The sequence below is a fragment of the Nicotiana tabacum genome, chromosome 23, assembly GCF_000715075.1.
Source record: "Nicotiana tabacum cultivar K326 chromosome 23, ASM71507v2, whole genome shotgun sequence".
Lineage (NCBI taxonomy): Eukaryota > Viridiplantae > Streptophyta > Magnoliopsida > Solanales > Solanaceae > Nicotiana > Nicotiana tabacum.
In genome coordinates this window covers 131,462,025-131,476,800 of record NC_134102.1, presented here as the reverse complement: position 1 = coordinate 131,476,800, position 14,776 = coordinate 131,462,025, and positions in this window count along the sequence as shown.

Sequence of the window (14,776 nt, the reverse complement as noted above, 5' to 3'; positions counted from 1 at the left end):
CACGCCAATGCGCAGGAGTACAAGAATTCCATCATAACTCCCGAACCACTAATAGGGTAAATCCTTCATCGTATAGAAACCTCCTTCTTAGCTCATTTCAAGAGAACCATTGCAACACGTGACTGAATTCCCATATCCATAGAAAATACCGGACTCAAGTAGTGGTCTAAACCACTATAACTCTTTTGGGATCCCTCTACACATAACATATCATAATACTTGAATTCCTCCAAATAAAATCAATTACGGCGGTCGTCAAGCCTCGCACGTACCTCTACAAATCACGTGCATAATTCAATGCGCTGAAGGAACTGATCATTGCCACTATCATGCCGATTCAACCACTGTTAGCCGACCCATCTATTCTCAATTTATTTTCAACTTACCTTAGAAATAATAATAGCTCCATTCATTACATCACGAACTCAAATCCGCACTCATCCCAAGTGACCTTATTTCACGAGACCACGCTATTTCAAAACCCACTAATTATCTCATATCCCTTCTTGTACGCACTTTTTACATCTTCAACAGGTACACCCGTTATGATACTTCTTTTATGAATCCGAAGTTATTTTCTTCCGTTCTTCCAATGCTACACCACAACCTGAAGATAACGTAGAGTACTCTAAGCCCCGTTTCATAATCTGCTGTAAAAGCTCGATACTCAACCATACTATAGACTCGAGATCCTTAGATACCACACTTTAAATTGTTGAATCCACTAAGACCGTTATTGAGAGTCACTTGCTCTGACTTGTTCCCAAACATGATCAATTCCAAGGCCCTGCTAGCACATGGACACTTTCTCAAGGAAACACCCGACTATCTCACTTTCCCTGTGCATTACATCTACACGAAGCATAAATTCTGAGTCTTCCCAAAGCCCGAACATGAATTGATAAGGCCAAATATGGCACACATTCCTCAAATCCTTTCCCCAAATTACCACATATGTTTTCTTTTCTTAGTCGTGATGACCCACCAATATACCGATAACCATAAACCGCACAAGTTGACACTACGCAATCCAATCATAGACGGTGGGGCTTTCCCACTTAGCTTGAATCTACAATTACGAAATTCTGGAATCCACCGAGATTCTTTCTTCATCGTTGACATGATCCTGCACACGCAACTCGCCAAAATTTTCTCAAAATCCTTCTATTAACCTTTAATAAATACTTTGAACCACTAGCCACATTTACTTATTAAATTTCTTACCGGGAGCTTTGTCAATACCATGCAACTGCTAACCTGCTCACAGGAGATAACCCACCCGTGGAAATTACATGCCGACATATGCCAATGCCGCTGAACTGGGTGCAAATACTACGAAATCAATAGATCATCCTGAGTCCAGGCTCATTCACCAGCTGCACCAGTCCATTCACACCTCACGGACGTCAACTAGAGGTGCGACAATACCTTCCAATCCAAAGTCATATTGTATCCTTCTTCATATCAAGCAACTCCCTCATGTTGTATCCAATCTTCCTCAATATAGCAGCTAATATTGCAACTTAAGTCCGTAGACCTAGTCATTGTCCATTCTACATCCCAAATCACTCCAAATGTTCCTCAAGACGTGTAATCATCCTACCACGTAACCCATGTCCTACCTTAGCACTCTCCCACTTTGGTCAACCATCTCCTTTAAGCAACTACTCTGCTTCTGTTTTCTTACACTTGGCCTTTTCAGAGCCTAACCACCGCAAGGCACCTACCACATGTTCTTCCTCATCCTTCGCTGCCCAGTTGTTGTTTTAACTCAAAATCCATCTCTATAGCACTTGAACCAATAGCTCGTTACCATCTTTAAACCTTTCTGACGATCATCCTTCTTGAGACATCAATACTAGAAACGATGCTTCGATCCTGAAAAACTGCACGCCGCGATCTCTAACGACTGCTTCCCCTATACCAATTCCTAACACCCCGTCATGAAGGCGAGTTGAAGAAAACCATAACACCGGCGAGCCGTAATGCATTTTACAAGGCGATGACACCACATCAAAATTGAGAACTCTACCACACTCGAAAAGGCCGTGATGGCACCGGACACCACTGTTAGGCAAGCCAACCATAATCAATTAATTAATTATCCATTTTAATATTTTTGAAATAAAAATTTTCTTTAATAAAACTGTAGAGATAAAACTCATAGAATAAATGATATATATTTTTGCAGCTAAATTTCTAAACAATTCACAACCATTCCCAAAACCCGGTGTCACAAGTGCATGAGCATTTACTAGAGAATTAAAAATAAAATACATCATCTGTCTAGAATACCAATTAGACAGGAAGAACATAATAACTCTGAAGGAGACTCTTTTAGCTGCGGATCATAATATAGAATGCAGCTCACCTATGTCCTCACAATTATTAACCACACCTCTGCACCCACAAGGCTGCTATATATATGTATCTGCACAATAAAATGTGCAGCAAGTGCAGTATGAGTACGAAAATAATGTGTACCCAGTAAGTATCAAGCCTAATCTCAAAGTGGTAGAGACGAGATAGCTGACTTTGACACTCACTATGGGTCAATAATAATAATTGGAATAAAACTAGAATATTTAAATCAGCATGATTCACAGAATATAACAATAATTTATTTAACCAGCAGAAATAATAAGAATCCTTCAAATGCAATAATTTTCCAATTTATTAATTAAATCATGCAATTTCAATAAAACTTCCAATTTATCAAATAACTTTACAAGCTGCAATTCAATTTAAATAAATTTTTTAATTTATCAATTCGTCTCATTTACAGGAATAACAACAATTCCTTAACAAGCAAGAATAATAATTCATTAAATTTCAAAGACTTCCAATTTATCAATTAGCTTCGCAAGCTGAAATAAACTATTAAGGTATTGTGTAATTATTATTATTAAGCACGATTTCTGCCGAGGACGTACGGCCCGATCCAGAGTGTCGTGTACACTGCCGAGGGACGTGCGGCACGATCCATAGATGCATCTATCCTGCCGAGGCGTTCGGCCCGCTCCACAAGAAAGGAGGACATTTTCTTATGTACCTCCGGAAGGAGAGTATATTTATTATGAGATAAATTCGGGAGGAGAACAATTTCTTTTAACAATTAATTGATTTAAACAGAAAATCAAGCATATGAAAATCTCATCCTTTAATATCTTTATCTAACAATTCACAATATATTCATATATATCAATTAATATTAATTAATCAAGGAATACAATTTACACAAGTAATTCATGCTTTGAGTCCTAAACTACCCGGACTTTAGCATTTATAGTAGCTACGCACGGACTCTCGTCACCTCGTGCGTACGTAGCCCCCGCAATTAGCAACAATTATTCAATTTAATCCCTATGGGGTAATTTCCCCCTCACAAGATTAGACAAGAGACTTACCTCGTCTCAAAGTCCACTTTTCAATTATCACGTCGCGTTGAATTCTCGATTCAACGCCGAAAAATCCGAAACTATCCTAATATTATACAAAATAATTAATATATGCTAAATGATTCGAAATTTATCTATTAAATAAATTACCTTATCCAAAATGGTAAAATTCCTAAAATTCACTCCGGGCCCACGTGTCCGGATTTCGGAAATTTCCGGAGGGAATCGTTACCCATAATCTCAAGAACTCAAATATATAATTTTCATCCAATTCCATAACCATTTCCGTGGTGAAAAATCAAAAACACCAATTTCTAGGATTTTCTTCAAAACTCCAAATTTTTACAAATTTTCATGTCTAAATCCGTATATATACCATGTATTTAACTTGCAATAGGTGTGAATTAGCTTACCTCCAAGTTGCTAGGTGAATGCTCCTCTCAAGAAGCTCCCAAGATCGTCCAAGAATGAAGAAATGAGCAAAAATGCTAAAATTCCCGCTTTAAACACTCACTGCCCAGCGATCATCGCGCCCGCGGAAAATTTTTTCGCATCAGCGGCTTCGCACCCACGATGGATATTTCGCACCTGCGGCTTCGTACCCGCGATGAATTTTTCGCATCCGCGGCTTCGCACCCGCGATGGATTTTGCAAATCCGCGTCTTCGTACCCGCAATGGATTTTTCGTATCCGCGGCTTCGCACCCGCGATGGATTTTTCGCACCTGCGGCTTCGCACCCGCGATGGATTTTTCGCACCCGCGATCACACCAGATATCAGCTGCCTCAACTCTTCTTCAAATTTCAAATTCGATCTGTTAACCACCCGGAATCCAGCCGAGGCCCTCGGGATCTCAACCAAATATACCAACGAGTCCTACAACATCATACAAACTTATTTGAAACTTCAAATCACATAAAACGACGCTAAAACCACGAATTATGCCCCAATTCAAGCTTAATGAAACTTAAAATTTCCAACTTCTACATTCGATGTCGAAACCATTCAAATCAACTCCGATTGACCTCAAATTTTGCACACAAGTCATAAATTACATAACAGAGCTATGAAAATTTCCGGAACTGTATTCCGACTCTGGTATCAAAAAGTCAACTTCCCAGTCAAACTTTCAAACTTAAATTCTTGTTTTAGCCATTTCAAGCCCAATTTCACTACGGACTTCCAAATAAAATTGCGATCACGTTCCTAAGTCCAAAATCACCATACGGAGCTATTAGAATCATCAAAATTCTATTCCGGGGTCGTTTGCAGATAATTCGACATTCGGTAACTATTTGAACTTAAATTCTTTTTAATTATTTCATCAAAATTCCATATCTCGGGCTAGGGACTCGGAATTTGATTCCGGGCATACGTCCAAGTCCCAAATCAAGATACGGACCTACCGAAACTGTCAAAATACTGATCCGAGTCCGTTTGCTCAAAAAGTTGACCAATGTCAAACTTGGCCTTTTAAAGCCAACTTAAGGAACCAAGTATTCCGATTTCAACCCAAACACTTTCAAATCCCGAACCAACCATCCCCACAAGTCATAAATCATTTAAAGCACATACAAAAAATTTTATTTAGGGGAACGGGATTCTAAAAGTCAAAATGACCGATTGGATCGTTACAGTATATAAGATCTTTCTGAAAGAAAAAGTGATAGTTTCCGACAAATTTCTCACTCACAAGCCTAACCAATAAAGTAGGTGCTCTGTTTAATACTATTTTCTTGCTTCGTTAATTAATTTATACTAGTGTTAGTACCCGCGCGATGCGCGGATAATTTAACAGAATATTAATCTTATAAAGTTATGATCTAATATATTAAATTATTTTAATAAATATTATTTATTATTTTATTATTTCATGTAGTATACAGAAATATTAAAAATCTATACAAAACCAAAGAATACACATTAAATAGTAATCAAATAAATTATTTTTTCCTTATTATTCTTTATTATTATTAAATTAGCAAGTACTTAGTACTATATACTTACTAATATGACTTTTTAGTAACTTGTCAATTATTTTTATATTTTGAAATTAATTCTCTTTTATTATAATATAGATATATATATTTATTACTCTAAAAATATTTTTTTTAAAAAACTTATGTTATATTGTTCAAAATTCTTCAATTGTTTAAATTTATCAATAATTTGATTGAGTGTTATTTATTTATTATTTATTATTTATTAATTAAGTCTATAAATATCATAAAATTGTCTTCATCCCCATCTTTTCGTACATTATTTTCTACCAATATGTATAATTATATATATATATATATATATATATATATATATATATATATATATATATATATATATATATATATATAGAGAGAGAGAGAGAGAGAGAGAGAGAGAGAGAGAGAGAGAGAGAGAGAGAGAGAGAGAGAGAGAGAGAGAAAAAGTATAAATAATCCCCTTTTATCTTTGGGAATGATTACCTTTTCCCACTTAAAATTTCATTATTTTGGACACAAATTACTAATTTTATATATATATATATATATATATATATATATATATATATATATATATATATATATATATATATATATATATATATATATATATATATATAGAGAGAGAGAGAGAGAGAGAGAGAGAGAGAGAGAGAGAGAGAGAGAGAGAGAGAGAGAGAGAGACTACTCCCCAATTTGAATTGAAAGTTTTTTTTAATTTTTTTTAATTTTCGTTTTAATTATTTTAAAATAATTTTAAAATTCCTAGTTAAAACTATTCCCTAATTTGAATTGGCATTTTTTTAAAAAAACTTTCTATAACTCCAACTTGAAACTACTCCCCAATTTGAATGGGTAGTTTTTTTTTTTTTTTGTTTTTCTTATTGTAGCTAATTATAAGATATCTATATTTTTTAATTCAACTATAGTAACTAATTAATTTAAAATCTAAAAATTCAAAAGGTTTTTTAGTTAGAAATATAGTTTATTTTGTCTTAAAACTCCAACTTGAAACTACTCCCCAATTTGAAATGGTAATTTTATTTTATTTTTAATTTCGTTTTCTATTGTAAAATAATTTTGAAATCCCAAGTTGAAACTACTCCCTAATTTGAATGGGTAGTTTTTTTAATATATATATTTTCCTCTTTTATTTTTACATCTAATTATTTTTTTATAAATCATTTTAAAACTCCAACTTGAAACTACTCCTCAATTTGAATGGGTATTTAATTTTTATTTTTTTATTATAGCTAATTATAATATATCTATATTTATATCATTCAAATAGAATAACCAATTAATTCAAAATTTAAAATTCAAAAGGTTATTTTAGTCAGAAAAGAAGTTTATTTTGTCATAAAACTCCAACTTGAAACTAATTCTGTCACGACCCCAAATTCCCTCCGTAGGATGTTGTGATGGCACCTAGTCTCTAAGACTAGGTAAGCCTGTCAATGCGGAATACAAATAGAAATCTGAAACTTTACATAATTCACAACTCCCAAAACCTGGTAGAAATAAGTCACAAGCTTATAAGGATTTATCCTCAATGTCTCTATATAACAAAGTCTAAGAAAATAAGGAAAGCAACACAACAATAATAGAAGGGGACTCCAGAGTCTGTAGGCGCTGGCAGATATACCTCGAAGTCTCCGTGCACAGGTACTCACTGATGTCTAGGCTGGTAAGAAGTACCTGAATTTGCACAAAATGATGTGCAAAAGCTTAGTATGAGTACACCACAGCGGTACCCAGTAAGTGCCAAGCATAAGACTCTGAGGAACCCTGGTGCAGCTGCTCAAACTCTGTGCGCCATGCATCTCTAAGACTTTGAGGAACATACTCCCTTAAGAACATATCTGAAAATTGAGTCCAAGTAAGTGAAGCTGCCTTAGCCGGACTATCCAACTCATATGCCCGCCACCACTGGTAGGCTGCTCCTCTAAACTGGAATGCCGTGTAAGAAACCCCACTGGAATCCACAATACCCATAGTACGAAGGATACAGTGATATTCCTCCAGAAAACCCTGAGCATCCTCTGAAGCTAAACCGCTGAAAGTGGGAGGGTGATACTTCTTATACCTCTCGAGCCTGAGCTGCTCCCCTCTGAAACTGCTGTCCTAATCTAAGGCAGAATTGGGACAACTGGCTGCACTGGTATAACCTCTGGGGCATGGTTAACTTGAGCCCGTGGCTCTGGAGTACGGGCGACGGGAGTCTTTGCTCCTCCCCCAGCCTGAGATATGGCAAGAGCAAGTGGAATTAACCCTGCCTAAGCTAAAGTGCCAAACATGCTCAAAAACTGGGCAAGAGTCTCCTGAAGTGCAGGAGTAGTAACAGGCATCTTAGGTGCCTGCTCTCCAACTAGAGCTACTGGTGGCTCTGGTGCAGCAGCTCGTGTAGGTGCTTTGGCTACACCACGTGGTCTTCCTCGGCCTCTGGTTCGGTCTCTGCCCCAACCCCGGCCTCTTGCGGCTCCAACAGGGGGCGCGGGTGTCTAATCATCGGATCCAGTTGTGCGTGTCCTCACCATCTGTGAGAGAATAGAAAGAAAATTGTTTAGAACTTTGAAATCAACAAAGTCGCACGATAAGGAATAAAGAAGTGATGTCACGACCCGAAATTTTCCACCGACGGGACCGTGATGGCGCCTAACATTTCACTTGCTAGGCAAGCCAACGTTAGAGAATCATTAAACCAATTTCTTATTCCCATTCAGCAATTAACAATAATTAGTAAGATGAAATATAATAAGTGTGGAATATCATAAAATTGTATTAATTACTACCACCCGGATCTGGAGTCACAATTCACGAGCATTCTAGAATTTACTACAAGTAATAGTCTGAAAGAAATACAACTGTCTGAATGAAAGAAAACAGTAGGACATAAAATATAGATGGGGACTTCAAGGTTTGTGAACGCAGATAGATCTACCTTCAGTCTCCGGACAGCGGACCAATAGCAAAATCTCGATCAACCTGAGTCGGTATCAAAATCTGCACAGAAAGTGCAGAGTGCAGTATCAGTACAACCGACCCCATGTACTGGTAAGTATCGAGCCTAACCTCGACGAAGTAGTGACGAGGCTAAGGCAAGGCACCTACAAATCATCCTGTACAATTTAACAGTGTATATATATATAAATAACAGAAATGAAGAACTAAACAGGAAATGTCGGGAGGGGAATATACTGAGGGGAATACAAGATAAAGAACTACAACAAAATGATCACCGGTGCAGTCAATATACCATGTATCAACAGGAATAGTGAATACAGTAAGGAAAAATGCACGGCATCACCCTTCGTGCTTTTACTCTCAATCTCACCATAAAATTAATAGAAATGGCACGGCATCACCCTTTATGCATTAACTCTCATATCATGGCACGGCATCACCCTTCGTGCATTAACACTCACAATATGACACGACATCACCCTTCGTGCATTAACACTCTCCCTCACCATAATGCAATGCATAAATAACAACAGGGAGATAGAATAACAAGTACAAACCTTACTTCAACATTTGGTTCCATAATTTCAATGTCAACTTTGAAATAAAAACTCAATTATCACCAGAAAATCCGTAAACATGATAAGAACGATAAATTGAACAATACTAGTATAACACATAGCAATTAGGCATAGGAAAGAGACAATATAAGAAAAACAGAGAAACATGGAAAACAGGTAAATTCGCGGCGCATAAGTACTCGTCACCTCACATATATGCCGCTTACATGGATTTCACTTAGCAAGTAATCTAAGGTTCTTAATTCCCTCAAGTCAGGGTTAGACACAACACTTACCTCATTCCGAAAGCCACTTAATTCTCAATCAAAGCTTTTCCTTTGGAATTCACCTCCAAACCAGTCGTATCTATTCAAAAATGACTCAATGATATCAAATATTGCTAAAGGAATCAATTATATTGCGTAAATTAAATTTTCCCAAGTTTTCCTCCAAAAAGTCAAAAAATCGACCCCGGGCCCGCTTGGTCAAAACCTGAGGTTCGGACCAAAATCCATTTACCCATTCACCTCTGAGCCTGAATATATAATTGGTTTTGGAATCCAATCTCAAATTGAGGTCTAAATCCTCAAATTCCCGAAGTCTTTAGTTTCTACCCTAACCCCTAATTCTACCATGAAAACTCTAGATTTTAGGTTAAAAATTCATGAAATGTAATGGGTAATTGAAAGAAAATATTTTAGAATCACTTACCAACACTTTGGGGAAGAAATGACTCTTGAAAAATCGCCTCATACCGTTTGGTTTTTGAGAAAAATGAATTTTTGGCTAAAGCCTGTGTTTGGATTCTGTTAAGTGCCGGGCGACAGTGTTCATCGCGTTCGCGAGAGCATTGTCGCGTTCACGAAGAGTATTGGCTGCCAAGCCTTCGCGTTCACGAGACAGTGCTCATTTTCGCATACGCTACCCTTCCCTGGTCTTCGCGTTCGCGAGACATTGTCCGCGTTCGCGATGAAGAAAAGGCTGAATCCCTCTCCCCAGTGCCTAACACTACGCGTTCGCGATGGGCTTGTCGCGTTCGCAATGGGTAACGCCCCCATCGCTTCGCGTTCGTGACCAAGCCTTCGCATCCGCTAAGAAGAAATCTCGGCCTCATCAGTTTACTCTTCGCGTTCGCGAGAGGACCTTCGTGAACACGAAGAAGGATATGCCAGACACCAGAATCTGGAGAAAACCAGATTTTTCCCAAGTCCAAAACATCCCGTGGCCTATCCGAAACTCACCCGAGCCCTCGAGGCTCCAAACCAAACATGCACACAAGTCTAAAAACATCATACGGACCTGCTCGCGCGATCAAATCGCCAAAATAACACCTAGAATTCCGAATTTAGCACCAAATATAATGAAATTCTCAAGAACACTTTAAAATTTCTATTTTCTCAACTGGACATCCGAATCACGTCAAATCAACTCTGTTTCTCACCAAATTTTACAAACAAGTCTTAAATATCATAACGAACCTGTACCGGGCTCCACAACCAAAATACAGACCCGATACTCACAATGCCAAACATCAATCAATTCTTAAAAATAATTAATTTTCAGACTTTTAATTTTCATCTAAAATTCATAACTCAAGCTAGGGACCTCCGAATTCGATTCCGGGCATACGCCCAAGTCCCATAATTTGATACGGACCCACCGGGACCATCAAAGCATGGATCTGGGCCCGTTTACCAAAAATGTTGACCGAAGTTAACTAAAATCAACTTTTAAGGCAAAAATTCTTATATCGGAATCATGCTCGGACTGCGCACGCAAATCGAGGAGGGTAAAAATGAGATTTTTAAGGCTTAAGAGCTCAGATTCGAGTTCTAAAACATAAGATGACCTTTAAGGTCATCACATTCTCCACCTCTAAAACAACCGTTCGTCCTCAAATGGACATAGAAAAAAGTACCTGGGCTTGTGAAAAGGTGGGGATATCTACTTCGCATATCGGACTCGGACTCCCAAGTAGCTTCCTCAATAGGCTGACCGCTCCACTGCACTTGAGCTGAAGGGTAACTCTTTGATCTCAACTGGCGAACTTGCCGGGCTAGAATTGCCATCAGCTCCTCCTCGTAAGTCAAATCCTTGTCCAATTGGACAGAGCTGAAATTTAATACATGGGACGGATCGCCGTGATACTTTCGAAGCGTGGACACATGGAATACCGGATGAACAACTGCTAAACTAGGTGGCAACTCAAGCGTATAAACCACCTCTCCCACTCTCTCCAGAATCTCAAAAGGTCCGATATACCTAGGGATCAACTTGCCCTTCTTTCCGAACTTCATTACACCCTTCATGGGTGATACCTGAAGTAACACTCTCTCTCATACCATGAGTGCAACATCACAAACTCTACGGTTAGCATAACTCTTCTGCCTAGACTGAGCTGTGCGAAGTCGATCTTGAATAATCTTGACCTTGTCCAAGGCCTCCTATACTAAATCCGTACCCAACAACTGAGCCTCCCCCAGCTCAAACCACCCAACTGGCGACCTACACCGTCTACCATATAATGCCTCATAAGGAGCCATATGAATGCTCGACTGGTAGCTATTATTGTAGGCAAACTCTGCAAGGGGCAAGAACTGATCCCACGATCCTCCAAAGTCTATAACTCAAGCGCGTAGCATATCCTCCAAGATCTGAATAGTACGCTCGGATTTCCCGTCCGTCTGAGGATGAAATGCTGTGCTCAACTCAACCTGCATACCCAACTCACGTTGTACTGCCCTCCAAAAGTGCGAGGTAAACTGCGTACCTCGATTAGAAATGATAGACACGGGCACACCGTGAAGATGGACGATCTCCCGAATATAAATCTCTGCTAACCGCTCCAAGGAATAAGTAAATGCCACAGGAATAAAGTGCGCTGACTTAGTCAACCTGTCCATAATGACCCAAACTATATCAAACTTCTTCTGAGTCCGTGGGATTCCAACAACAAAAGCTATAGTGATATGCTCCCACTTCCACTCAGGAATCCCTAACCTCTGAAGTAAACCACCAGGTCTCTGATGCTCACACTTTACCTGCTGGCAATATAGGCACCGAGCTACATAGGAAACTATGTCCTTCTTCATTCGCCTCAGCCAATAATGCTGCCTCAAGTCCCGGTACATCTTGGCAGTGCCCGGGTGAATAGAATACCGAGAACTGTGAGCCTCCTTAAGGATCAACTCACGAAGTTCATCGACATTAAGCACACAAATACGACCCTGTATCCTCAAAACTCCATCATCTCCAATAGTAACCTGCTTGGCACCACCATTCTGCACTGTGTCTCTAAGGATAAGTAAATGAGGATCGTCATCCTGTCGATCTCTGATGCGCTCAAACAAAGAAGACCGAGCAACTGTACAAGCTAGAATACGGCTGAGCTCAGAAACATCCAACCTCACGAACTGGTTGGCCGAGGCCTGAACATCCAATGCAAGCGGTCTCTCACCAATTGGAATATAAGCAAGGCTGCCCATACTCACTGCTTTTCTACTCAATGCATCGGCCACCACATTGGCCTTTCCTGGATGGTACAATATAGTGATATCACAGTATTTCAATAGCTCTAGCCACCTCCTCTACCTCAAATTGAGTTCCTTCTCCTTGAACAAATACTACAAGCTCCGATGATCAGTGAATACCTCACATGGCATGCCGTAAAGATAGTGCCTCCAAATCTTCAGCGCGTGAACAATGGCTGCCAGCTCTAAATTATGAACATGGTAATTCTTCTCGTGAACCTTCAGCTGCCGCGGAGCCTATACAATAACCTTGCCACCCTGTATCAATACTGCACCTAGACCAATACGATATGCGTCACAATATACTGTCTAAGATCCTGAACCTGTGGGTAACACCAATACTGGTGCCATAGACAAAGCAGTCTTGAGCTTCTGAAAGCTCGCCTCACACTCGTCCGACCACCTAAACGGGGCACCCTTCTAGGTCAATCTAGTCAACGGGGCTGCTATGGATGAAAATCCCTCCACAAATCGACGGTAATAGCCCGCCAAACTCAGGAAACTACGGATCTCTGTAGCTGATGTAGGTCTAGTCCAGTTCTGAACTGCCTCAATCTTCTTAGAATCCACCTGAATACCCTATACTGATACAACGTGACCTAAGAAAGCAACTGAACTCAAACAAAACTCGCATTTTGAGAACTTAGCATATAACTGGCTGTCTTTCAGAGTCTCAAGAACGATCCGAAGTTGCTTCTCATGCTCCTCTCGACTGTGGGAGTAGATCAAGATATCATCAATAAACACAACCACAAAGGAATCCAAGTAGGGTTTGAACACCCGGTTCATCAAATCCATGAATGCTGCTGGGGCATTTGTCAGCCCAAATGACATCATTAGAAACTCGAAATGCCCGTACCGAATCCTAAAAGCTGTCTTCGGGACATCGGATGCCCTAATCCTCAACTGATGGTAGCCAGATCTCAAATCAATCTTCGAAAACACCTGGGCACCCTAAAATTGATCAAATAAATCATCAATCCTCGGCAATGGATACTTGTTTTTGATAGTGACCTTGTTCAACTGCCGATAATCTATACACATCCTCATCGATCCATCTTTTTTCTTCACAAACAACACAGGTGCACCCCAGGGCGAGATACTAGGTCTAATGAAGACCTTATCAAGCAAATCTTGCAACTGCTCCTTCAATTCTTTCAACTCTGGCGGGGCCATGCGATATGGCGGAATGGAAATGGGCTGAGTGCCCGAAGCCAAATCAATGCAGAAATCAATATCCCTGTCGGGTGGCATCCCCGGCAGGTCTACAGGAAACACCTTTGGAAACTCACGAACAACCGGCACCGAATCTATTGAAGGAACCTCCGCACTAGAATCGCGGACATAAGCTAAATAAGTTAGACACCCCTTCTCGACCATATGTCGAGCTTTCACATAAGAGATAACCCTGCTGGCATAATGGCCAAGATTCCCTCTCCACTCTAATCGAGGCAACCCCTGCAAGGCTAAGGTCACCGTCTTGGCATGATAATCTAATATAGCATGGTAAGGTGACAGCCAATCCATACCCAGTATGACATCAAAATCAACTATGTCGAGAAGTAGAAGATCTACACGAGTTTCAAGACTCCCAATGGTGACAACACACTAACGATAAACATGATCTACAACAATAGCATCTCCCACTGGTGTGGACACAAACACAGGAGCACTCAAAGAATCACGGGGCACAACCAAAGAGGAAGCAAAATAGGATGACACATAGGAGTAAGTGGATCCCGGATCAAATAGAACTGAAGTATCTCTACCGCAAACTGAAACAGTACCTGTGATAACAGCGTCAGATGACTCAGCCTCAGGCCTGGCTGGGAAAGCATAACACCGCTACCACCCTGAACTACGTCCCTGGGACGGCCTCTAACTGGCTGGTCTCTACCTCTAACGGCCTGACCTCCACCTCTAATAGTCTGGCCTCTATCTCTGGCTGTCTGAACCCTGCCTCTGGCTAGCTGAGTAGGTGGTGCAGCAACTGGTGCTGGAACCATGGCATGAGAACTCTGATGCTGTGAGCTGCCCGTTGCCCGAGGGCAAAATCTAGCAATGTGCCTCGAATCACCACAAGTATAACATAACTTCGGCTGTTGTGACTGCTGACCCTGACGACCTGAATAACCACCCTGATAACTCTGGAGTGGAGGTGCACTAATAGGAGCTGGTGGTGCACTGTAGACTAGCTGGTCGGAATAATGCATCTGAGGGCCATGACCACCTGAGGCACCGCGGGATGCGTGGAGCGCTGAATGAAATGGCCTGAGAGGATGGCCTCTACAAAAGTACTCCTGCCTCTAGGTGAGGCACCGCTGAACTCACCAGAATGTCGAGGTCTC